Source organism: Somniosus microcephalus, chromosome 14 (assembly GCF_052327205.1).
Source record: "Somniosus microcephalus isolate GS21.2 chromosome 14, FLI_Smic_1.0, whole genome shotgun sequence".
Lineage (NCBI taxonomy): Eukaryota > Metazoa > Chordata > Chondrichthyes > Squaliformes > Somniosidae > Somniosus > Somniosus microcephalus.
In genome coordinates, this window is record NC_141000.1 from 53,809,142 (window position 1) to 53,834,745 (window position 25,604).

Genomic DNA, 25,604 nt, shown 5'->3' on the forward strand with positions numbered 1-25,604 from the left:
GAGAGTGAAGACGAGGAAGAAGAAGAAACACCATCATGTGATTTGACCCTCCCATCCACCAGCTACTCAAGGTTGACCAACAAGGCCATTTGCAGTGTCCCCCACTGAAAGTCAGCAGCCTTCCACCAGCCATGCTACAGCCACTGGGGTAGCACTGCGTGACATCAATAGGATAGGCAAAGGCACACACAAGAGAGTCACTAAGAGAATATATTAAAGTGATGAGTTGATTTCTTGATGTCATATTGGATGGATAGATGTATAAAGTTGAATTGGGAAGTTTGCTTTGTGGTGGCTTTTATTTCAGCATTGTGGCCAAGAGGACGCCGTGATGGTCAGTAACAGAGGGAAGGTAAGGTGTGGGACAAATGTTGAAAGGAGAATTGGGGTTGTGTTCACTGGTACCACAGGTGGATAATTCCATCCCGTTATCCTGGCAAGAAAGGGGCTTTCTAGGTTGCATCCTTCCTTCTGCTTTTTCCTCTTCTGCATCTTCCTCTTCTGCGTCTTCCTCTTCTCTCTGCGAGCAGATGCTGTAAATCTGAAATAAAAGCATAAAATTCTGGAAACACTCAGCAGGTCAGGCAACACCTCGACCTGAGATGTGGACTCTGTTTCTCTCTCCATGGATGTTGCCTGACCTCCTGAGTATTTGCAAGATTTTCTGTCTTCTCAGAGGCCTTCCTTTACCATCCGAGGCCTTGCAAGCATCCAGCAGCACTCATTGCACTCTTAAAAAACTTCTAACATGTATTGCAGCAGGCCATTACTTCAATAAAATCAAAAAAATCCTGTCCAAAGCTTAAATACAAAGTTACCTGGAAGATATGTGTGTCCCTTTAAGAGGTGCTGCCAGTGCCTCTGTGAGTCTGCTGAATGCTTGGTTTTCATAGCGAGCTTAGGATGCAGTGCAGAACTCAGTGCTAAGGTCCAAGTTTGCCGAGGTGACGTTAAGGTGACATCACCTCTCCCTAATTTAAAATTGCACGGCCATCGGCCTTACTTGCTGCCGGACCTCGGAAAATGGCAGGTACTACAGAACCTGCCACCAGCTGGCAAAAGTGCAGCAGCCGCCATCTTTTCGCTACATTTTGCCGGTAAAACATCCAAATTTTTAGCCCACTGTGTTCAGTTTTGGACTCCACATTATAGGAAAGATATCTAGGCAACAGAGAGGGTACAGAGCAGATTCACTAGGTGTGAGGGAATACAAAATATGAAGACCTGAAAATTTGAGGCTTGTTTCTTTAGAATAGAGGAGGTTATGGGGTGATTTGATAGAGATGTTTAAAATTATGAAGGGCTGGGGCAGAGTAGATAGAAACAGGGGGCAGTTTTCATCTCCTGAGTAAATCAGGTCTGCTCCTCCCGCCCAATTATATCAGGAGGAGGCATGATCAAATGGTCATGCCCCATTAGTATTGAATAACTCAGCTTCCAGTGCTAATTGAGCTGCTTAGTGGCAGCTTGCCACTTTCGAGGGCGGGGCAGACACTGATTGTGGGCCTGTAGTGGCACCTTAAAGGGGAGGGCTGGAAATAGTTGGTGGCAACAATCCCTCTAAGCCGTGCAACTCTCTGCCGGTCTTGCACAGCATGGGAATGGCTTTTCTAATGTTAAATTTCATGCAGGTGCAAAACTATGAATCGGCCACGCAGCCCCATAAAGGGGCTGAGCACCCAAAAATAAAATTAGGGGGAACATTGGTTGTTGGGTGAGGGGCGGAGTAACGCAGAAGTTTATTTTGGCGTCAGAGAAATTTAAGGAGCACAACAGTAGCAATGAGTCGAAGTTAAGGAAACCTTATGGCTCAAAACTCCCAAAAGAATCAATGTAAAAAAAAAATCAAAGAAATCGACCTTTCCCTTAGTGCAGCACATGGTCCCTTTAAATAGCAATGAAAATGGCCGCCTCCCGATGTACTGCCCATGATTTGGGGCAGTGCTGAATGATATGAAAAATGTTTTGGGGTCTTAATTGCATTAATGGACCCCGATTGCTATATTTTTATAAGCCCGTTTCATTCCCATTGCGAGCGCTGTCCATCTAAATATAGGTCTGCTTAAAAATGAGAGTGGGTGAACCTTCAGCGGTAAGTTGCCGGGACTTATATTTTCTCAATTTTCATTCTGCCACCACTCCATTTACAGACATAAACAGGGTAGTAGCGAGACAAAATTGGTCCAGACCGTTTCTTGTACGAGGAAACATAGATATAAGACTAAATGTAAGAGCTTTAGGATAGAGAGCAGGAGAAACTTTTTTTCACAAAGGGTTGTGAGGCTGTGGAATGCACTTTTAAGAATAGGTTAGGTAAGTGGTTAAAGGAAAGGGGTACAAAAGGATATTAGAACAGAATAGGCGCATGGGATCAGGGCTTCGGCTTGTGGAGGATAAACACCAGCTGGGCTGAATGGCCTCTTTCCCTGTTGTCATTTTCATGTAATTCTACGTAATCTCTCCTTGTAACTAAAATATGCAACTTGAAACTCTCCATCTACAGTCAAATAATTGCAGGTGTCTTAAATTCCCAGCAATAAATTTTTTTTATCTAGAATTATAATGCTGCATCTAATAAAGAAAGCAGTACATTAGTGCAGCCTCATCTTCTGAAAGTTTATTTGTAATTTCTATAGTTCTGGAATGATGGTGTTTTTGCATATTGCGTTCAGGTTAATTGTGGTTAACTGTGGCACTTAGGAAAAGGGAAAACCTTAAATAGACTTTATTATTAAGATATAAAACAAGATAGAGTATTTGAAAATGAATAGGAGACAGTTTGGTAGTATGCGATTCAGTAATAATAAGTGGATTATGGTGTAAAACTCTGATAATAAATGGGTTTCACTGTAGCATAAAACTGTCTGGATGAGGCATTCAATTTTCCTGGACTGCTGGGAAAGTGTCTCTCCACATTCAGTTAATACATATTTAAATACATCATTCTTTTTTGACAAGGTAACTTTAAGAGCACAGTTTTGTTTAATTGCTACACTGTAATCTGTACAGAACATTAAATGGGGAATTTTGCAGCATTACTGTCATGTTCTTTGACATTTCAAGAATTAGATTGAAGTGATGATGTAGAGCTAAAAGAATGCAACAAGAATGTTAAATGATGTGCATTTGAGTCTTCGTCCTACAGTGACTGTTCCGTATTCTGTAAGATTGTTGGCTCTGATACTGTTAGACATAATGGCCCAGAAATTCGGGTTGGGGGCTTCCCGCGGGTGTAAGCCCCCAACCAGCACTTACCTTGTGCGCCGGCCGTTGAGCTGTGGGCCCCCGTGGAATTCCGATCCGGGGCCTGGTCCAGCTGCCGGCGCGCAGTGCTTGCGTATCCCAGGGGCACAGTTAGTTCGATGCGTCCCCTAGGATCACATGGGCCGTGAGGAGCCAATCGGAGCAGGGAATGCTCCATTCATAAGATTGACAGGAAGAGCTGTCAAAACTTATAAATACTACGGCCCCAAAACAGCACTAAATCTTCAAATAATTTTTTTTTAATCACATTTTTAAAATATAAACTATAAATTACATTAAATAACTATTTAAAAAAATAATTTAAATTTTTGAAAAAAATAATTTTATTTTCTAATGGGGCTAAAAATAAACTTACCTTGCTTTAAAGTATTTAAAAATAATAAACCTGTGGAAAAAATGTTTTATTTTTAATTAATTCACCACTTACCTTGTAAAAAGCAGGCCTTATGCCTGCTTTTTAAAAGTGTAACTCCTGGAGACTTACCCCCCCGGGAAAACCTGTACGAAAAACCGAAGCTCGATGCGCACGCGCCGCCTCTCCCGTGCACGTGTTCGAACTCTGAACCCCTTCGTTCAGGGGAACGGAAGTGCCGGTTTCCCACGCATGCGCAGTGCATGCAGGAAACCGGCACTTCCATTGGGCTTACGGGTGAGTACCCCATGCGTACTCACCCGTGGAGACCCGAATTTCTGGGCCAATTGTACAGGACTTAAGACTATAGAAAGGAGTGAAAACACAGTGGTAGTTATTAAGATGGAGAAAATGTTACGACCTAGTACTCTTAGTGTGTTGCTTCGCACGATGGGCGCACATATTGAAAGTTGGGGTATAATGGACAGAAAATTGCGTAGGCTGCGAATCAGGCAGGCTGACTCCCACACTCGAATTCCAAATATGTTTTTCTGTCGCAAAGGAACCTCTGGGCCCTGTGGAGTATTAAATCGTAAAATTTACCCCTTTACTGTAATGCTCTGGTTGCAACAATTACCAAACATTCAATTAATAACTGACTGCAAACATAGTGAAATATGAATAGTTTAATTTTAAAAGTCTCAGTGCAGGATCTTTTTTACTGAATTGCAAGAGTTCGGAACACATCTCCCTCACATAGGATCAAATCCAAAATCTTCAGTCTCCAAGATGCTGGTTGAGCTAGTATCTGCTAAATGATCTATTTAGTGCAAAATAGCAAACAAAATATATCTGTGTATAAGTGAGAAGTCTGCCTTGACTCATTTGAATACTAAATGAACATGGTAGTAGTACAAGCTGCAGTCACTAAGGCTCAGTGTCGGGTTGTGTGGCTGCTTTGAAGTTTACAAGTTATACAAAATAGCTGTGAATACTGCAATGAAAGTTATCGAAATTCTTAAAATCATTTGGATCAAGAAATCTGAGAGTAGAATTCCCGCAGGCGTCCTTTGGATTTCCTGCCATAACTTTGGTGGAAACTATTATGTCCGTGTATAATTGAGACAGAGACTGCAGGAGTTGATTATAACAGGTCTTTACTGAATGGAGACAACCTGGAACTGAAACTACAGAAGCCTGCTAGGGCCTTTTATACAGGGGTGGTCACTGCCGGTACTGCAGTCTAAGACCAGTTATTCCCTTAAAGGTACATACACAACAATTCCTCCCCTTTTAGATAAACAGTACATAACATTCATTTAACAACTAAATAATAACTAATTACAATTACAATTACGGTTGCTAGATACATTGGTTGAAGGTAAGCAATTATAAGTTCAGTCTTTGAGGAGGCTTCCTGATTCTGTCTGGATAACGCCTCTTTGGGGTTGTAGTGTCCGTGTGTTGATAAAGACACTGAAGACAGGAGTTGGTTCATAGGTGTTTACTAAGCAAAGTCTGGGGGGGGTTCTAACGGATATACACAATATACAGGCATATATAGCCCGAGTGGCCATTACCGGCATTACAGCACACCTGGGGCTCTTAAAGGCACATACACTACAATTCCTCCCCTTTTAGCTAACCAGTACATCATATTTTAAGTAATTATTAATTACATGTTGTAAGAAAAATAATATACACATTGCTGTAGTTAATTAATTATAAGTCAGTCTCTCAGGAGGCTTCCTGACTCGGTCCGGATAACACCTCGGGGGTGTAGTAGTTTCTGGTGGTGTAGTAGGTTCTTTTGGCAAGGCTGATTCAGCTTGAATGCCAGTGTCGGGTTCATCGGGTTCCAGTATCACCGGATCGGAGGTAGATATGGGTATCTCTACTTCATCGTTAGACGTATAGAGTTGTGGTGTAGGTTGTCCCTTTTTGAATGACTTTATGATTTGGTCAGCATGGTGCCTTATTATGCTTTCTCCGATGTCCATGGTATACATCAATGGTTCTAGTCGTGTGCAGATAGTTCCAGGCTGCCATTTCTCGGTACGGTAGTCCCGGGCCAAAACTTGTTGACCTATCTGGAAGGTTCTAGTTGGCCTTTCATTCATGCCTTGAAACTGCCGGTTCTCCACGTCCCTTCTGATGTTAGGCTTGACCAAATCCAGCTGGCATCTTAGGTTTCTATTGAAGAACATCATGGCGGGAGTTTGGTTGGCAACCATATGTGTTGCATTCCTGTATGCGAATAAGAAGTTATTGACCTTGTGCTGAAGTTTTATGTCTTCATTACCCATGGCCATTATGGCCTTCTTGAAGGTCTGGACAAACCTTTCAGCCAATCCATTGGTGGCGGGATGGTATGGGGCGGACGTGTAGTGCTTAACCCCATTGTTTTTTAAGAACTTTCTGAATTCTTCGGACACAAATTGTGGTCCATTATCAGAACATATCTGTTCCGGCAGCCCTTTCCTGGCAAATATGGTCCTTAATACCGTGATGGTTTTTTCCGTGGTGGTGGAGGACATCTTTATTACTTCCGGCCACTTGGAGTGTGCATCAACCGCGATTAAGAACATTGAGTCCATAAATGGACCAGCAAAGTCGATGTGCACCCTTTGCCAGGGAGATGAGGGCCACTCCCATGGATGTAGAGGGCTTGTGGTGGAGCGTTTTGGACCTTCTGGCATCCTAGGCAGCTCTTGGTCATTTCTTCGATGTCTCCATCGATACCTGGCCACCATACAAACGCCCTAGCTAGGTTCTTCATTTTCACTCCACCCAGATGCCCCTCGTGAAGCTCCTTTAGCACTTTATCTGGAGTTTGGGTGGAATCACCACTCTGGATCCACACATCAAGGTTCCTCAGCACACTGACAGCTGTTCTCTTCTTTGCGAGAATGCTGGCAACAGTGGTTCGCCATGTGCTGGCCATCCCTTCACTGTTAAATCGTAGACCCGTGAGAGAGTCGGGTCATTTCTCGTCTCCCTTTCAATGGCAGAATTTGTTACTGGTAGACATTCCACTATGGTAGAGTCCAGACGAATAGGTCTAAGGATTTTCTCCATGATGGTGGTTCCCTGGATCCTTAATTCCGAGTTTGTCCGAAGGTCTAGTATTCGTGAGTGTAAATACTAAGTTACTTAAATTGATGTAAGAAAAAGGAGGCTTACCATCAAGTAACTTTAAAGTAAAGCTTTAAGTAACTTATAAACACACTATATACAAGAGAGGTCTTTACCATGCCTCTGGTAGAAGCCTCTTACAATACTGAACAGACCAGTATTTATACCAGTCCAACAGGAAGTGACACATGACAGGAAGTGAGGTATGTACACAGTTCATAGTTCATAGTTCACAGTTCCACAGTTCACAGGAAGTGATGGACATAACTTCCCGGAAGTTATTATTTTTATCACAGCCGCCATCTTTCTAAAGGCTGCGGCGTGGGACTGAGGCGAGCGTAGCCATCGCCGCCATCTTAGTAAAGGCGGGCGGGGCGGGAGTCAGCGCGCGCGTCAACGTCGGCCCGGAGCGCGAGCGAATCGGCGGTCTTGCAGCCGGCTCGGGCGGGGGGTGGGGCTCGGTATGGCGGGAAGGGGGGGGAAGGGTTACCCCGGCAACCGGGCCCGGCCCTCTCACAGCCTCAAGCCGGCTCATGCCCGTTCCCGGGGCTTGGCTCCAGCACAGACCCAGCCGCAATCGGCAGTCTTGAAGCCGGCTCGGGAGGGCGGAGCTCGGGAGGGTGGAGAGTGGGGCTCGGGAGGGCGGGAAGGGGGTGAAGGGTTACCCCGGCAACCGGGCCCGGCTGTCTCTCACAGCTCTCACAGCCTCAAGCCGGCTCACGCCCGTTCCCGGGGCTTGGCTCCATTTGAGGCCGCGGGCCACTCACCCTCTCTCTCTCCTTCCGTCTGTCTCTCTCTCCTCCCCTCTCCCCGTCCCCTCTCCCCCCTCTCCATTTCCCTCCTCCCCCCTCTCCCCCTCTCTCTCCCCCCCTGCCTCACCCTCTCTCTCCCCTCATTCTCTGCCCGCTCCCTCCCCCCTCTCTCTCTCCCACCTCCCCTCCCCCCTCCCTCCCCCTCTCTCTCTCCCCCCTCCCTCCCCCCTCCCTCCCCCTCTCTCTCCCCCTCCCTCCCCCTCTCCCCCATCCCTCCCCCCCTCCCTCCCCCTCTCTCTCCCCCTCCCTCCCCCTCTCCCCCATCCCTCCCCCCCTCTCTCTCCCCCTCCCTCCCTCCCCATCTCCCCCTCTCCCCGCTCCCTCCCCCTCTCCACCCGCCCCCCCTCTCTCTCTCCCCGCTCCCTCCCCCTCTCTCTCTCCCCCCTCCCTCCCCCTCCCCCTCCCTCCCCCTCTCTCTCTCCCCCCTCCCTCCCCCTCTCTCTCTCTCCCCCCTCCCTCCCCCTCTCTCTCCTCTCCCCCTCCCTCCCCTTCTCTCTCTCTCCCCCCCTCCCTCCCCTTCTCCTCTCTCTCCCCCCCCTCCCTCCCCTTCTCTCTCTCTCCCCCTCCCTCCCCTTCTCTCTCTCTCCCCCCTCCCTCCCCTTCTCTCTCTCTCCCCCCTCCCTCCCCCTCTCTCTCTCCCCCCTCCCTCCCCTTCTCTCTCTCCCCCCCCTCCCTCCCCTCTCTCTCTCCCCCTCCCTCCCCTCTCTCTCTCCCCCCTCCCTCCCCCTCTCTCTGCCCCTCCCTCCCCCCTCTCTCTCTGCCCCCTCCCTCCCACTCTCTCCCTGCCCCCTCCCTCCCCCTCTCTCCCCGCCCCCCTCCCTCCCCCTCTCTCTCTCCCCCTCTCTCTGCCCCCTCACCCCCTCCCCTCCCCCTCTCTCTCTCTCTCCCCTCTCTCTCTCCCCCTCTCTCTCTCTCCCCCTCTCCCCCCAGTCTCTCTCTCCCCCCAGTCTCTCTCTCCCCTCATTCTCTCTCTCTCCCCCCTCTCTCTCTCTCCCCCCTCTCCCCCAGTCTCTCTCTCCCCTCATTCTCTCTCTCGCCCCCCTCTCCCGGCACTCCCCAGGTCTCTCTCCCCCCAGTCCTCTCTCCTCTCCCCACCCATCCCAGTCTCTCTCTCTCTCTCTCCCCCAGTCTCTCTCTCTCTCTCTCCCCCAGTCTCCTCTCTCTCTCTCTCCCCCCCAGTCTCTCTCTCTCTCTCTCTCCCTCTCTCCCCCCAGTCTCCTCTCTCTCTCCCCAGTCTCTCTCTCTCTCTTCTCCCCCAGTCTCTCTCTCTCTCTTCCCCCCCCCCAGTCGCTCTCTCTCTTCCCCCAGTCGCTCTCTCTCTTCCCCCAGTCGCTCTCTCTCTTCCCCCCAGTCGCTCTCTCTCTTCGCCCCAGTCACTCTCTCTCTTCCCCCAGTCGCTCTCTCTCTCCCCCCGTCTCTCGCTCTCTCTCTTCCCCCCAGTCGCTCTCTCTCTTCCCCCCAGTCGCTCTCTCTCTTCCCCCCCAGTCACTCTCGCTCTTAATCATAATCATAATCAACTTTATGTCATCGTTAGTGCACAAGTGCAGTACAACGAAATGTAGGCTTGCGGCTCCCGAGAGTGTACATTTAGATTAAGACATTTAAACATTCAACATTCATTTGGCTTGTAATACATTAACATAAACATAACCATAATAAATGCATTGGCAGATGTGCAGGCTTTAGAGTTTATTTGTGGAGTTCAGTAAGATGACAGCCCTGGGAAAGAAGCTGTTCCTAAATCTGGTCGTTCAGGTGCGAATGCATCTGTAGCGTCTCCCAGATGGCAGGAGGGCGAACAGACTGTGGTTGGGGTGGGTAGGGTCTTTGATGATGGTCCGTGACCTCCGTAAACAGCGTTTACGCTCTCTCCCCAGTCGCTCTCTCTCTTCCCCCCCAGTCGCTCTCTCTCTTCCCCCCAGTCGCTCTCTCTCTTCCCCCCAGTCGCTCTCTCTCTCTCTTCCAACAACAACATGCCCTCAAAAAAGCCTTGGCACTGCCGGGCATGCCAGCTAGTTTTAAATAAATGACACAAACCTTTTGCTGCAGCAATCACTTTCAGATAGATATTCACTATATTTTGAGGCATAAAACATTTGGTACCACAAAAGATGATTTTTTTTTACATAATTAACACAATTATTTAAAAGGGGCTGATATATCTAATTCAAATTGGCCTGGACTGCTCATACAGTATTAGTCTCAGTCCCTGTGTTAGGAAGAGGAAATTTAGCCAGGGATTCCACTCTTGATGACTACCTCATGGTACCTACCAGACTGTGTGCATGTGTGGACAACAGGTGAAGACATGAGCAGGCTTGATTGTGATACCTTGCAAGTTCAAGAAGCCTGCCGATACAGGTGAAGAATGGGCACTTGAATGAAGTTAACAAATTGTGGCCAGCACTCATCGAACAATATCCCAGCAGGAGTTAGTGCCTCGAAAACAGTCGAAAAGGGAATTGTACAATTTATTTCAGGCCTAAGTTGGGCTTTTAAGAAAAAGACTCCTATTTTCAAGAGCTTCTACTTATTCCCAAATTCAAAACCAGAGAGGAAGCAGGATCAGTTTTAATGTTAGTTGTTGATGAAAATTCATGGAAAATCATAAGAACCTTAATAACTAAAGCCTTCATATCATAAGATAAAGAGGTGAAAAAATGGACTTCTGGTTTAAAATCAGATGTTAGCTATTCAGTTTTTAGAAATTTCCAGAAAATTATTCAAAATCCAGATTTTCCTTTATTCATTACATTTTAAGAAATATTTTAGCCTGTAAGCTTTTTTTATTACAATAGCTCTATAACAATTGCATGTTGTGTAGAACTGTAAATGGCTGCTCCTGTATCCCCATCCCGCCACAAAAAATCAAAGTATTGCTTAACTTCTGTATGGAATTTTGAAGGCAGTTAGGGATGATTTTACCAAAAGAAATCAGATTTGCTATTTAACAGTATGAACCATAATGAGCTGGAGCTTCTTGTTGGCATTTAGCACAAGAAGCAAGTATTGAATAAAGCACAGTGGGATTCTGACAAGGCCACATGGTGTGCAAGTCATCTGTCCATTTGTAGAAATGTCAAGATACCAAGAACTGGGTGGGTGGGGAGGGGGGGGTGCGAAGTGAAGAACCTGCCCCAAATAAACACACTTCTTATACAAAGAACTTGATTTAAATTATCCATTTGTAATTCAAGTGAAGATTTAAATGTTTGCTAATGATAGGCAGGCATTATTTTGGATCTGTTTTTGAAAACATTTACTGTTGCGAAAATGTACATTATATTGGTTTGAAAGGAGTCCGAATAGAGAGTGTGAAGAAAATCGTGGTAAAATACTGTGCCCTCTTTTTTTTCAAATTAGCAACTATATAAATTGCTAGAGTAGAATTCAAAGGCCACTTTTCACTAAATCATCTGGCTGTAGAAGGATTATAAAATTGGCAGAGGCACCAGGTAGCAGGAAAATTCATTGATTTCCTAGTATGATTAATTAGGGCTCCCAGTTACTCAGCAGTCTGACGTTCTGTATAAAGTGAACATCGAAAAATACCTCAATTTCACCTCTTCTGCCAATTTTGACCTTTCTTGCTATATGAGTGATTCCAAAAAAAAATATTGCTAACAGCTTACTCAGCAGGAGACACACCCTATCATAGTGGCAAAACAGATCGATGTGTTTCGAACACTTTCAATAGGATTCATTGGGGTAGTAATTAGTCTGGGCCCGTACCTTGCCTGAAATTGAGCCTTGGACCTCATCTCAATATTCCAGGCAGGCTTCGGGTGCCTGTTACGCCTCCATAGGCAGCTTGCCCTTCAGGAGGATTGAATTTGGGCCGCTTGCTTTGCCAGCAGTGATCCTCAGGTAAGTCCCAGGGGAGGATGAGGTGGGGGAGGTGTGGGGGCTGATCGTGGCCGGCAAGAGTACTATGTAGCCTGGAGGAGCAAGGGTGCATTAGTGAATTATTCAACTGACTGAGACAAAAAAGACAAAGGGGCCAAAGTCTGTGGACATTCCAGCGTACTCCCACCATAACTTCAGCAGGAGTACCCCAGAGTGGGCAGAAACTAGATGTGGATCTGGTTACGCCAAGTCCTGGCTCAGCGTCAAGGTTTCATGGATGGCGTTGTAGGGATGGAGTTTCTGCCAACCCTTTAGAAGGCCATTGGTAGAAAGGGGAAGGCGCAGGGTGCAGGTGGGTGCAAGGATTCCTGTGCACTGTGCCTTATTAGGAACCTGGCATATGGTCCGTGCTGGTACTTCTGGTGAAAGCAGTTGTACCAGCCAAGCAATTGGCAGTTGTGGGGCCCACTTGGGGGTCCAGGCCAGGATGGTGGCCTGACTCCCCAAAGCTTTTCCCACTAAATCCTTTTTAAGTTTTGAGGCAGCCCCTTCCGTAAGGGGGCCAAAGGGGTTTCTTTGGTTTCATTCCAAGGGGGCTTGGCACAACCTCCCCGCTAGACGTTCCAACCACTTTGGCAAGGGAAGTGCTCCAGGTGTACCATCAGCCAGCTGAAAGCAGGCATTTCTTGGAAGTGTAGCATTTGGATTAGGGTTGTGAATTTGTGTCTTTGACGACGGATTCTGAATTTCAGCCTTGAAGACCAGAACCAAATAGGAAAAAAAGTAGCAAAGGAACAACTTGCAGTTTACAATATGGCATCTGGCCATCCAAATTGCATTTTTAGCTACCTTAAAGCCACAGCTGAACTTAATGCCCTCTGTACATTACAGTTCTAACATTAACAACACAGCACTAAGGTGGCAGTAAAGGCACTAGCAAAGCTTAGAATTGCCTCAAGAGGCAGCACTACTGTTGTTGATGAATAGAAAGGCCGTCAGCCTTACCTTCTGCCCAGGACCGACTAAACCCTCAGCCGGTGATGTCATTTTCATATCAGTCTGTATGAAGACGTAGAAGAACCAACAAAGAAAAAGAAGAGGCAGAAGGACGATGATGACGCCAATGACAACAACAACAACAACAAAGATATTAGGAGGGAAGACCAAAAGCATGGTCAAAGAGGGGGATTTAATGAAGGACTTAAAGGAGGAGAAGCAAGAGGAGAGGTGGAGGGTATTGTAGGGAATAAAGAGTGTGGGGTCCAGGCGACTGAAGGCATAACTGCCAATGGTGGGGCAAAGAAAGGGGACAAAGTGCAAGAGGCCAAGGTTGGAGTAACATCAAATTTGGGGGGTATTGTAGGGCTGGAGGAGGATATAGAGATAGGGAGGGGTGAAGGAATTAACACTAGCGGGATTGGGGTTATTGACTCTGGCCAGCCAGAAGCCTCTGAGCTGCTCCAGGGACCCCCGTGCGGTTTCAAAGCGCTCCCCTATTCCTGGTTCTGACCGCCAGACTTATTCAGTAGCGATGTAGACAGAAAACATGACTCGTGGGTTTGGGTGCAAAACAGACCAGTATTTATTGAAACTTGTTATGTTATGGAGCTTGAGACCGAGCTTCGGACACTGCGACACATCAGGGAGGGGGAGAAGTTCCTGGACTCTATGTTTCAGGAGATGGTCACACCTATGAAGTTAATTACTGCAGATGTAGTCCGTGGTCAGGGACAGGACGGTGTGACTACGAGTGAGGAAGGTACAGGGATCCAGGATGTAGTGTTGAAGGAGACGCAGCCCTTGTTCTTGTCCAGCAGGATCGAGGTTCTTACTCCCTGTGAGGGCGGGAGCGGGGACTGCAGGGAGGATGAGCAACCTGGCCACAGCACCGTGGTACAGGGGGCCATTCAAGTGGAGGGAGTAAAAAGAAATGTTGTAGTGGTAGGGGATAGTATCATTAGGGGGATAGATAGGGTTCTCTGCAGTCAAGAGCGGGAGTCCCGAAGGCTGTGTTGCCTGCCTGGTGCCAGGGTTAAGGACATCTCTTCTGGGCTGGAAAGAAACTTGCAGTGGGAGGGGGAGGATCCAGTTGTCGTGGTCCATGTTGGTACAAACGACGTAGATAGGACAAGGAAGACGGTTCTGTTAAAGGAGTATGAGCAGCTAGGGGTCAAATTAAAAAACAGAACCTCAAGGGTAATAATCTCTGGGTTATTACCTGAGCCACGAGCGAATTTGGCTAGGATAAATAAAATTAAAGAGTTAAATGCGTGGCTCAAAGACTGGTGTGGGAGAAATGGGTTTTGCTTCTTGGGACACTGGCACCAGTACTGGGACAGGAGGGAGCTGTTCTGTTGGGACGGACTCCACTTGGCCAGTGCTGGGACTAGAGTCCTGGCGAATCATATAACTAGGGCTGTAGAGAGGGCTTTAAACTAATTAGTGGGGGGGAGGTTTCTAGAGAGCAAATCATAGAAATGACAACAGAGAAGGTCATAGACTTAGGTAGCAGTGGGGGAATTAAAAAACAGAATGTGTCAGGAAGGGACAGAAGGTATGGAGTAAAAAGTAAAGTACTAAAAAGGGAAAAAACAGGAACTAAGTGTTACAAAACATATTTGAAAGTTCTTTATCTGAATGCACGTAGCATTCGTAACAAAATGAATGAGTTAACGGCACAAATAATGACATATGGGTATGATCTTGTGGCCATTACAGAAACATGGCTGCAGGGTGACCATGACTGGGAATTAAACATACCAGGTTATTTAACAATCAGGAAGGACAGGCAGGAAGGGAGAGGAGGTGGGGTGGCTATGTTAATAAAGGAAGGAATCACTATAATACAGAGAAATGATATTGGGTCAAAGGAGCAGGATAGTGAAACAGTTTGGGTGGAGGTAAGGAATAATAAGGGGAAAAAAACACTAGTGGGTGTAGTCTATAGGCCTCCGAACAGTTGCAACTCTGTTGGACGGAGTATTAATCAGGAAATAGTTGAGGCTTGTAATAAGGGAACAGCTATAATTATGGGGGATTTTAATTATCATATTAACTGGACAAATCAAATTGGGCAGAGCAGCCTTGAGGAAGAGTTCATTGAGTGTATTAGGGATGGGTTTCTTGAGCAGTATGTAACTGAACCGACCAGGGGGCAAGCAACCTTAGATTTGGTCCTGTGTAATGAGACAGGATTAATTAAAAATGTCCTAGTAAAGGATCCCCTTGGAATGAGTGACCATAACATGGTTGAGTTCCATATTCAATTAGAGGGTGAGAAGATTGGATCTCAAACAAGCGTGCTGAGCTTGAATAAAGGAGACTATGAAGGTATGAGAGCGGAATTAATGAGAGTGGACTGGGAAAATAGATTAAAGGGTAAGACGGTACATGACCAGTGGTGTACATTTAAGGAGTTATTTTACAACTTCCAAGAAAAATATATTCCACTGAGGAAAAAAGGGTGTAAAAGAAAAGATAGCCATCCGTGGCTAAGTAAAGTAATTAAGGATAGTATCCGACTAAAAACAAGGGCATATAAGGTAGCCAAATCTAGTGGGAGGATGGAAGATTGGGAAGTCTTTAAAAGACAGCAAAAAATAACAAAAAGATTGATTAAGAAAGGGAAGATAGATTATGAAAGTAAATTAGCAAAAAATATAAAAACAGACAGTAAAAGTTTCTATAGTTATATAAAAAGAAAAAGGGTGGCTAAAGTAAATGTTGGTCCCTTAGAGGATGAGACCGGGAAATTAATGGTGGGAAACATGGAGATGGCAAAAACACTGAACAATTATTTTGTATCAGTCTTTACAGTAGAGGACACTAAGAATATCCCAACACTGGACAAACAGGGGGCTCGAGGGGGGGAGGAACTAAATACAATTAAAATCACTAAGGAAGTGGTACTTGGTAAAATAATGGGACTCAAGGCGGATAAATCCCCTGGACCTGATGGCTTGCATCCCAGGGTCTTGAGGGAAGTAGCGGTAGGGATTGTGGATGCATTGGTAATAATTTTCCAAAACTCACTGGACTCAGCAAAGGTCCCGGCAGATTGGAAAACTGCTAATGTAACACCATTATTTAAAAAGGGTAGTAGGCAGAAGGCTGGAAACTATAGACCTGTTAGCCTAACATCTGTGGTTGGTAAAATGTTAGAGTCCATTATTAAGGAGACAGTAACGGGACATTTGGATAAACACAATTTAATAGGGCAAACTCAGCATGGTTTCATGAAGGGGAAGTCATGTTTAACAAATTTGCTTGAGTTTTTTGAGGAAGTAACATACAGGGTGGATAAAGGGGAACCAGTGGACGTAGTGTATTTAGACTTCCAAAAGGCATTTGACAAGGTGCCACACAAAAGATTATTGCTCAAGATAAAAAATCACGGGATTGGGGGTAATATTCTGGCATGGGTGGAGGATTGGCTATCTAACAGAAGGCAGAGAGTTGGGATAAATGGTTCGTTCTCAGATTGGCAACCAGTAACTAGTGGTGTTCCGCAGGGGTCAGTGCTGGGTCCCCAACTCTTTACAATCTATATTAACGATTTGGAGGAGGGGACCGAGTGTAACATATCAAAGTTTGCAGATGATACAAAGATGGGACGGAAAGTAGTGAGTGAGGAGGACATAAAAAACCTGCAAAGGGACATAGACAGGCTAAGTAAGTGGGCAGAGATTTGGCAGATGGAATACAATACTGGAAAGTGTGAAGTTATGCACTTTGGCAGGAAAAATCATAGAGCAAGTTATTATCTTAATGGCAAGAAACTGGAAAGTACTGTAGTACAAAGGGATCTGGGGGTCCTGGTGCACGAAACTCAAAAAGTTAGTATGCAGGTGCAGCAAGTGATCAAGAAGGCCAATGGAATGTTGGCTTTTATTGCTAGGGGGTTGGAATATAAAAACAGGGAGGTATTGCTGCAGTTGTACAAGGTATTGGTGAGGCCGCACCTGGAATACTGCATACAGTTTTGGTGTCCATACTTAAGAAAAGACATACTTGCTCTCGAGTCAGTACAAAGAAGGTTTACTCGGTTAATCCCGGGGATGAGGGGGTGGTCATATGAGGAGAGGTTGAGTAGATTGGGACTCTACTCATTGGAGTTCAGAAGAATGAGAGGCGATCTTATTGAAACATATAAGATTGTGAAGGGGCTTGATCGGGTGGATGCGGTGAGGATGTTCCCAATGATGGGTGAAACTAGAACTAGGGGGCATAATCTTAAAATAAGGGGCTGCTCATTCAAAACTGAGATGAGGAGAAACTTCTTCACTCAGAGGGTGGTAGGTTTGTGGAATTTGCTGCCCCAGAAAGCTGTGGAAGCTACATCATTAAATAAATTTAAAACAGAAATAGATAGTTTCCTAGAAGTAAAGGGAATAAAGGGTTACGGGGAGCGGGCAGGAAATTGGACATGAGTCTGGGTTCGGAATGGTCATGGCCCTGTGGGTAGTGGAGCGGGCCCAGGGGCCGTGTAGCCTTGTTCTGCTCCTACTGTGTTCTAATTCTGTTAGATTTCAGGAGATGGTTTTATTCCTGTTCCTGGCTGGGGTGGAGATCGCCTTTACAGAAGGTAAGTACTGTAGAAAATATAGGGACAGAGTGATCTCCTGGAAGAATTTCGATCGCCTAGATGGGTCGGAGAGGAATTTCCCAGATTTTTTTCTCCCAAATTGGCCATTGGGTCTTTGTCTGGTTTTTCGCCTCTCCCGGGAGATCACATGGGTTCGGGTGGATGCAGAGTGATAGAAGATTTGAGGTTAGGATCAGATCAGCCATGATCTTATTGAATGGTGGAGCAGGCTCGAGGGGCCGATTGGCCTACTCCTGCTCCTATTTCTTATGTTCTTATGTTCTTATGAAACAACTTAAACTGTAATCGATACAGCACTTATGCCTGGTACAGCACTTTTGCTTAACGCAGTACACTTAGAGTCCACTAGAGTGCTCTCTGCTCAGTGCAAAACTCCTTTATTTAAATACAGCACTTAAAAATACAGCCACTCAGTGTCCACTGGAGCACGTCTCTGCTCAGTGCAACACCCCTTTTTAATACTGTTTTAAATACAGTACTTTAAAAACAGCTACACAGTTTTCACCACAGCACTTATCTGTTTGGTGCAACACCCCTTTTTAATACAGTTATAATATAGAAACACCTTGCTCACTACAGCACCTTTGCTTAGTGGCTTTTACTTAAAACAGCACTTTAGTACAGCTACTCTCAGTGTTCACTACAGCCTTATCTGCTAGTGCAACACTGTTACTTAAATAGGGAAGGAGAGAATGGACACAACGAGGGAAGATCGACTAAAATCACAGTTCTAACAAAATTCCCACCCCATACCTATTCTAAGTTGCCTTGTAATGAGGCCAGAAAAATATATGCTCACCAATGAAAACGCCTTCCCCGTACCCTGCGATCTTTGATCTTCACTGCCCCAAAGTAAAAACACCACAGTATTTTAAAAGTAAACTGCTGGTGTTCCACTCCTTCAGGCAGGCTCCCACGTTGTAGAGAGCACTGAGGCGTGGCCACAGAGAGAGAGATGGCTTCTGAGAAGCTATCTTTTGTACCCCAATTTGGGGCCGAAATGTTCCCGCCCAGATCCGGATGTATCTGGGCTAAACAAAAGGGATCCAAAGTGCCCCATTGTCTTGTAATGGCTTTGGATGAATCACCCATTCGTTTAAACTGTTTCCAGTTTAAATGTGTCCTCATTGTCTGTGATAGCTTTGAATAAAGTTGCAGTTTAAATGTGTCCATTGTCTGTGATGGCTTTGAATAAAGTTGCAGTTTAAATGTGTCCTTTGAATAAAGCTGCCGTGGTTTGAACTATTTCCTTGATTGCTTGTGTAGTGTAAACAAAAGTCATTGTCCTTGTGGTCAGACTGAAACCAGTCTCAAGTGGTTAATCCTTTGTGCAGCAGTTTCTGTAAACACATCGATTGTCTCTGCAGGGAGGGGAAACTCCCTGAACTGCCTTTGATTGGCAGTCTGGTCAGCCATCTTTGATCTTCACCTTTTTCACAGACACACACACAAGCTGAGTTTTCAAATCCTTTGTCTTTTGCCGTGCGGTCTGGTGGCCATTTAGATCCCCTGGATTTTTTAAGGTATATTACCCAGGTATTCGTTAATCAAAATTAATCTTCAGAACTGTAGGAAATTTCGAAATTATTGCGAAATCCTACAGTCCCCCATTGGATACTAAAACTTGCTTGGAGTATCCTTGCCAAAAGTGAGCAATAGTTTCTGACCCCCCACAAACAACCTTCCCTTATACTTAACTAAATCTATCTTTGACCCGACACCTCTATCTCCCCTGCCCAGAGAAAATCGTAGTACGGCAGGCATCGATCAACAGAAAACCCAAAATTAATTAAATAATCAAAACGGAGGGGTCCAATGCCTCTGCACCACTTATATTCACAATAACTCAAGCATGGAGGGGTTCTACGCCCCTGCACCACTTGTAATATAATTTTAACATGATACAACATCTTTAAAGGGATTGTCACCCAGCCAACATATCTACTAAAAAAAACAGATGGAAGATAAACGAGCTTCCTTTAACTCCAAACAAGCAGTAAAATAATTAACAAGTTCTGTAAATTCTTAGTCTTAAATTGTATTTCCAGCAGCAGTTTTAAATGTTGTGGGCATCTGTTTCCTGCAGACCCCTTCCTTCATGGACTAGGGGTGCTTCCTCTCTCAAATCCCACGACACGCTGGTCCCCTGTGCTTTCCGGAACTCTGAAGAAGACAAAAAAAAACATCTCGCCAGGTCGCCTGGCTCGGGGGTGGGGGGTGTAATCAGGTCCAGTGACCTTGATCCACAATACAATTCTGGAACAGTACCACACTTAAAACTTATACACTAGTATTAATTTCAATATAAAAACAAAATTAACACGTTCTACCTTAATACACGTTCTATCTTAAATTGCAATATAAAAATTAAAATTAACACGTTCTACCTTAACCTTAATCACACATTACTTGCACAAAACTATATACAAGTGCCGCCCATCTCCAGGCGGCCAGCTCAGTCCCTGGTTGGGCTGCCACAGGCTGCTCCCTGTGGCATGGCTGGACTGATTCCAGCTTCTAGTCCCTCGCAGCTTATGGCTGTTAGTTGGGGACCTCTGCCTTTTCGCCTCTCCCTGACTTGGGAGACCGCCCTACTCCACTGGAAAGTGGGTGACCGTACTTTCTTGGGCTGGAGTACCCGAAGAGATCTCCTAGGAAGTGTCGCCGGTGGGGCTACCCTGGCGAGCAGACCCTCAGCTCAGGTCACACTCCCTGCTGGCTGGGGACCTCCTCCTTCGGGTCCCTCCCTTCCCAAACCTGGGCTGGGGACAGGCAATCCCTTGCCACTGGCTGCCGGTGGCTGAGAGTCTTCCCCTTCAGGTCTAAAACCTGGTTCAGGCTCCTCCACGGAGTCCCACAAGAGAGGGGGAATCGCTCGGGCCAAGTGCTGGGGAGCTTCTACAATCCCAGCTGCCCGTTCCCCTGCCCCCTGCTTAAACAAACCGCATTGTTTGATATAACTGGCTGCCTGCCAGTAATCCTGTTCAAAATCATGCATAGCTCCTCCCCTAACACAAGCCACAGCATCTGCCTGTGCAGCCTGTGAACTTGGACTTGCTGTAGGCTGGGGATTACTATTCTCAGGTTCACTCCCAGCTGCCTGTTTCCGTGTGGGTCCCATTAAGCTAGGTGGGACCCCGTTAGACCGGGGTGAATTGGTCAGGTCTTCCGAGTGGACCATCGTGCTGGAGGCTCCAGCATCCACCGAATATCTCCCCTGCACCATCTCCACTCCCATATCAACATAGGGCCTGCTCTCCTCAGCATTTTTGCGGGGACACAGGTCAACAGGCTACGCTGGCTCTAGTCATTGCTGGGAGTGAGGTGGGGCAGACGGGGTTAAAACACCGGTGGTGGCTGTTACTCTCCCCTGGCCAGTCAGAAGAGACCGTAGGGACTGTAAAAATGACTCAATTGCTGCGGGAGGGAGGTCCGGCCCTGCCTTTTGGGCTGGGGCTGTGGGATCCTTTCCCTTGTCCTTCCAAGGATTTTTACAGTCTTTTCTCCAGTGACCGTCTTTCCCACACCCGTAGCAATTTAACCTAGCCTGGGAGGGACGGTTCCCCTCCTGGTGCCGCTCTTTCTTACTCTGGCTCCCAGGTTTCACCTCATGGACTCTTCCCTTGGGTTGGGGAGCCTCGATACCCCTCATGTTCCTGAAGGCTACTGTGAGCCGGTGGATCACCGCTTCTTCGGTGGTCTGGGGGTTTCGGGGGTCAAATCAAGCCATGACCTGGGCTTGGATCTGGGGTAGGCTGTTTGTCATGAGACACCGGAGCCAGTGAGTTAATTGGGCTGGGTCCAGTGCTGCCCGCCCTGGCATTCCCAGGCATGCGCTCTGGTAGACTGGCCACAGCCTGTCTGCGAACGCCTGCGGGGACTCCCCTGGGAGCTGCACGGTTCTTTCCACCCGAACGAACGGGCTACCATCATTGAGTCCCATGGCCTCCAAGACCTCATTCTTAAGACCCTCATAATCCCTCTGCCCCCTTTTGCACTCACCAGATAGGGACTGGAGGAGATCACCTGCCAGGGAAAACAGCAGCATTTTTGCTTGCTCTGCCTCATCGCAGTCATTTACACAAGCTGCTTGCTCTATCTCCCTGAAGTGCAGAGAGGGGTCTCCCTTTATAGTGAGCATGGGGATGTGGCTAACCATGTCCCTGAGCTGGTGGGTGCCATATGGCACCAGAAACTGATTCTGGATGGCCCCTGGGTCATCTTCATCAACGGGCGGACCGTACCTCCATTGTCGGAGGGGGTACACTGGTCCTGGTCCCGGCCTATCTAGCGGGTCCTGCTGTGCTTCCTCTACCACCTCATCCTCCACCCCCCTTTGCTGCCAGAGCTCCTGAAAGCTCGGAGCCGTGGGTGGCGGTCGTGGGACCTCTGATTCCCTGACCAACCTTTCCCTGGGTGTTGCCTGTGGGGCTATTTTACTTAGGTTGCCAGTAAAATCCGACTGACCTGCCTTCAGGCTGATCAGGCATATCATCCCCTTTGCTCTTTTTAAAGCCATATTAAGGCTTTCTATCTCTGCCCTACCGGGGCCATGATCTGCTTCCTCAAACCCTTGCTCGCAGGCCAGCTTATATGCTGCCTTTACCTCCCTAACCTTTTCCTCCTGCTCTTTTATTTCTTGTATGAGGCGAGCGTTCTCCTCCCACACCCTCATCTCATTGCTCTTGGCCTCTGCAAATAGGCACTTCAGGTACTCTGACTCGTGCCTCGTGTGGCTTTTGCCCTCACTAAACTGAACTACCAGGCGCTCAACCTAGGCCTGGTATTCTTCAACCTCCCTTTCCCTGTCCCAACTCTCTGCTCTGGCTTCCCTAAGCCTGCGGGTAACCTCCCCAAGCCTGCGGGAACCTAACCACAAATAAACCAGTGGGATAAAAAGAAACCCAATAACTGCTGCTCTCTCCAGACTCAAACCACAGTCTGCTACATTGCACACCGTTGCCGATGTCCCTGCCTCGGTCGCCATTTTGTAGGAATTAACACTAGCGGGGTTGGGGTTATTGTCACTGGCCAGTCAGAAGCCTCTGAGCTGCTCCAGGGACCCCCGTGCGGTTTCAAAGCGCTCCCCTATTCCTGGTTCTGACCGCCGGACTTATTCGGTAGTGATGTAGACAGAAAACGTGACTCGTGGGTTTGGGTGCAAAACAGACCAGTATTTATTGAAAGAAACAACTTAAACTGTAATCAATACAGCACTTTTGCTTAACGCAGTACACTTAGAGTCCACGAGAGTGCTCTCTGCTCAGAGCAACACTCCTTTATTTAAATACAGCATTTAAAAATACAGCCACTCAGTGTCCACTGGAGCACTTCTCTACTCAGTGCAACACCCCTTTTTAATACAGTTTTAAATACAGTACTTTAAAAACAGCTACACAGTTTTCACCACAGCACTTATCTGCTTGGTGCAACACCCCTTTTTAATACAGTTATAATATAGAAACACCTTGCTCACTACAGCACCTTTGCTTAGTGGCTTTTACTTAAAACAGCACTTTAGTACAGCTACTCTCAGTGTTCACTACAGCCTTATCTGCTAGAGCAACACTGTTACTTAAATAGGGAAGGAGAGAGCAGACACAATGAGGGAAGATCGACTAAAATCACAGTTCTAACAAAATTCCCACTTAATTCCCACCCCTATACCTATTCTAAATTGCCTTGTAATGAGGCCAGAAAAATATATGCTCACCAATGAAAACACCTTCCCCGTGCCCTGCGATCTTTGATCTTCACTGCCCCGAAGTAAAAACACCGCAGTATTTTAAAAGTAAACTGCTGGTGTTCCACTCCTTCAGGCAGTCTCCCACGTTGTAGAGAGCACAGAGGCAAGGCCACAGAGAGAGAGATGGCTTCTGAGAAGCTATCTCTTATACCCCAATTTGGGGCCGAAATGTTCCCGCCCAGACCTGGATGTATCTGGGCTAAACAAAAGGGATCCAAACTGCCCCATTGTCTTGTAATGGGTTTGGATGAATCACCCATTCGTTTAAACTGTTTCCAGTTTAAATGTGTCCTCATTGTCTGTGATGGCTTTGAATAAAGTTGCAGTTTAAGTGTGTCCATTGTCTGTGAAGGCTTTGAATAAAGTTGCAGTTTAAATGTGTCCTTTGAATAAAGCTGCTGTGGTTTGAACTATTTCCTTGATTGCTTGAGTAGTGTAAACAAAAGTCATTGTCCTTGTGGTCAGACTGAAACCAGTCTCAAGTGGTTAGTCCTTTGTGTAGCAGTTTCTGTAAACACGTCGATTGTATCTGCAGGGAGGGGAAACTCCCTGAACTGCCTTTGATTGGCAGTCTGGTCAGCCATCTTTGATCTTCACCTTTTTCACAGACACAGACACAAGCTGGCTTTTCAAGTCCTTTGTCTTTTGCCATGCGGTCTGGCGGCCAATTTGATCCCCTGGATTTTTAAAGGTATATTACCCAGGTATTCTTTAATCAAAATTAATCTTCAGAACTGTAGGAAATTTTGAAATTATTGCAAAATCCTACAGGTATTGGGGAACTGGGAGCCAATGTAGGCCAGTCAGCAAGGCCTGGCATGAATGGTGAGCAGGATAATTACATGTGCATTGATGCCAATGTACTGAAATGCACTGCACACTCCAAATGGGCATGTTCCAGACAAAAGGGAGCTCCAGCACATTTTGAATTCTTTCAAGTAAAATAGCTCTGTAATATAGATGTGGTACTGGTCTAAAAAAAGAGGTAGAAGAGTGTACCATAGCTGTAGGCTGTACAATGTTTCCATTTTATGATAAGCTGGTGGAGAGATTCTATCTGTGCATTTCAAACTTTGTGATTGTAACTGGACCAGAACTATACTAATGAACTGAGCAGTCCACACTATTAACTCTCCACTTCTGACTTGACCTAGAAGGACGATTTACATCTTAAGTGGTTGAAGAAAACTGATGCTACAAGGGTGTTGAATATCTTTTAAGTATAGTTGTTGAGAACAAGTTCAATTTGGCATGAAAAATAACATACTTTTATCAGGAATTGCTATCGGGGGCATTTCCATTGTTACTAATTGATCTGGATAAATTGCTTTAAGTGGAGAAACCTATAAAACACAGCAGGTTAACTTTCTGATAGCAAGAGCAAAATCAATTTGGTAGCAATTAGACTTTGTACTCAGATGATCACAAGCTTATGGGGCAAAAATTATTTCAACCTTTCAAAAAGCTGCAAGTATTGCAAAATGTATTTTCAGCCTTTCTAAAAGTTGCACGGGAACAAAATGGCTGGGACAAACCAAAGGAAGGCAAAACAAATAAAATACATGTGAAGGCAGGAAACAGTCTGCAGGAAAGTAATGGATGGCACAGAACCTAACCCCCTGTCCATTTTATGGCTGGTGAAGTGCAGGTGCTGCTACATGATGTGAGTGGGAAAAGATTGACTTGTTCAGCACTCGAGAGTAGTGCAGAGCAGTGCAGCATGCCTGGCATGGTCTGGTGGCTAGGCTCAGTGCTGTGTACAATATTCACAGAAGCTGGGAACAGACATGGAAAAAGATGATAATCTTAAGGAAACTGCCAAGGTAAAATTACCCAGCAGTAACATTCACCCAAGTATGCACACCGCAAAGTGTTGCCTGTCAACTTGTTACACACTTACTGTTGGCCTTTGTCAAGTCCTCATGCAACCTTACAATTCTTTTTTTGCTTTGCCTGCTTATTGATAGTCCAGCAAGAAATACATTCAAACTGCAGCCTATAATTTAAAGCCTGGCATACTCAAATCTGCACAGGTTTTCACACATAAAACCATGGTAACACAACCTGCTGTCTGAATTATGGCCACTTATTAGCACACAGGGTGGGCTGCAGGTTGGGCACATGTCTTTACATATGCTCCCAGAACTTAGATTATCTGAAGACCAATTTTCTGCTAGGTAGACAAGATGGTGCAGAATACAGGGAAACAGACCTGAACTGGAGGAAAGCTCAGAAATTACGAGCCCTGGATTTCTTTGGAGGCATCCATCGTGGATACCCTTGACTATGAAAGCACTGACGGGGTAAAGAAGGTGAAGCCCCAGGTACCCCCAAGCTTAGGGCTAGTATAATTAGGCTCTTAAGAATAGTTCCTCTCTCTCTCACTCACACATTGGCATTCAAACAACTATACATATACAGTTAGTATCTTGTAATCTGTAGCAGGGTTTTGACCCAAAACATTGACTTTATTTCTCTCTCCACGGATGTTGCCTGGCCTGCTGAGTTTTTCCAGCATTTTCTGTTGTTATCTTGCAATCTGAGTTCTGTCTGGAGGCGTACCAAGCAGCCAGCATTCTAACATTTGGTATTTTTCTGTTATCAGAAGTGTGGAAGAGCAACCTGACAGCATTACCACTGACTCAGAACATATTTCAGAGAATGCAATTAGTGGGCTTGTGAAAGCAGAGCTAAGTAAGTCATAGTGTAGAGGTGAGGAGGAGCAAGTAGCGCTGCCTCAGTATGAGCAGGAATCTGATGCCTGGCTATCACAACAAGGCAGGGTTACAGGTTTACAGGGTTGCCGGCATTCCCAAGCTTCAGAGTGCGGTCAATGGCATCTAC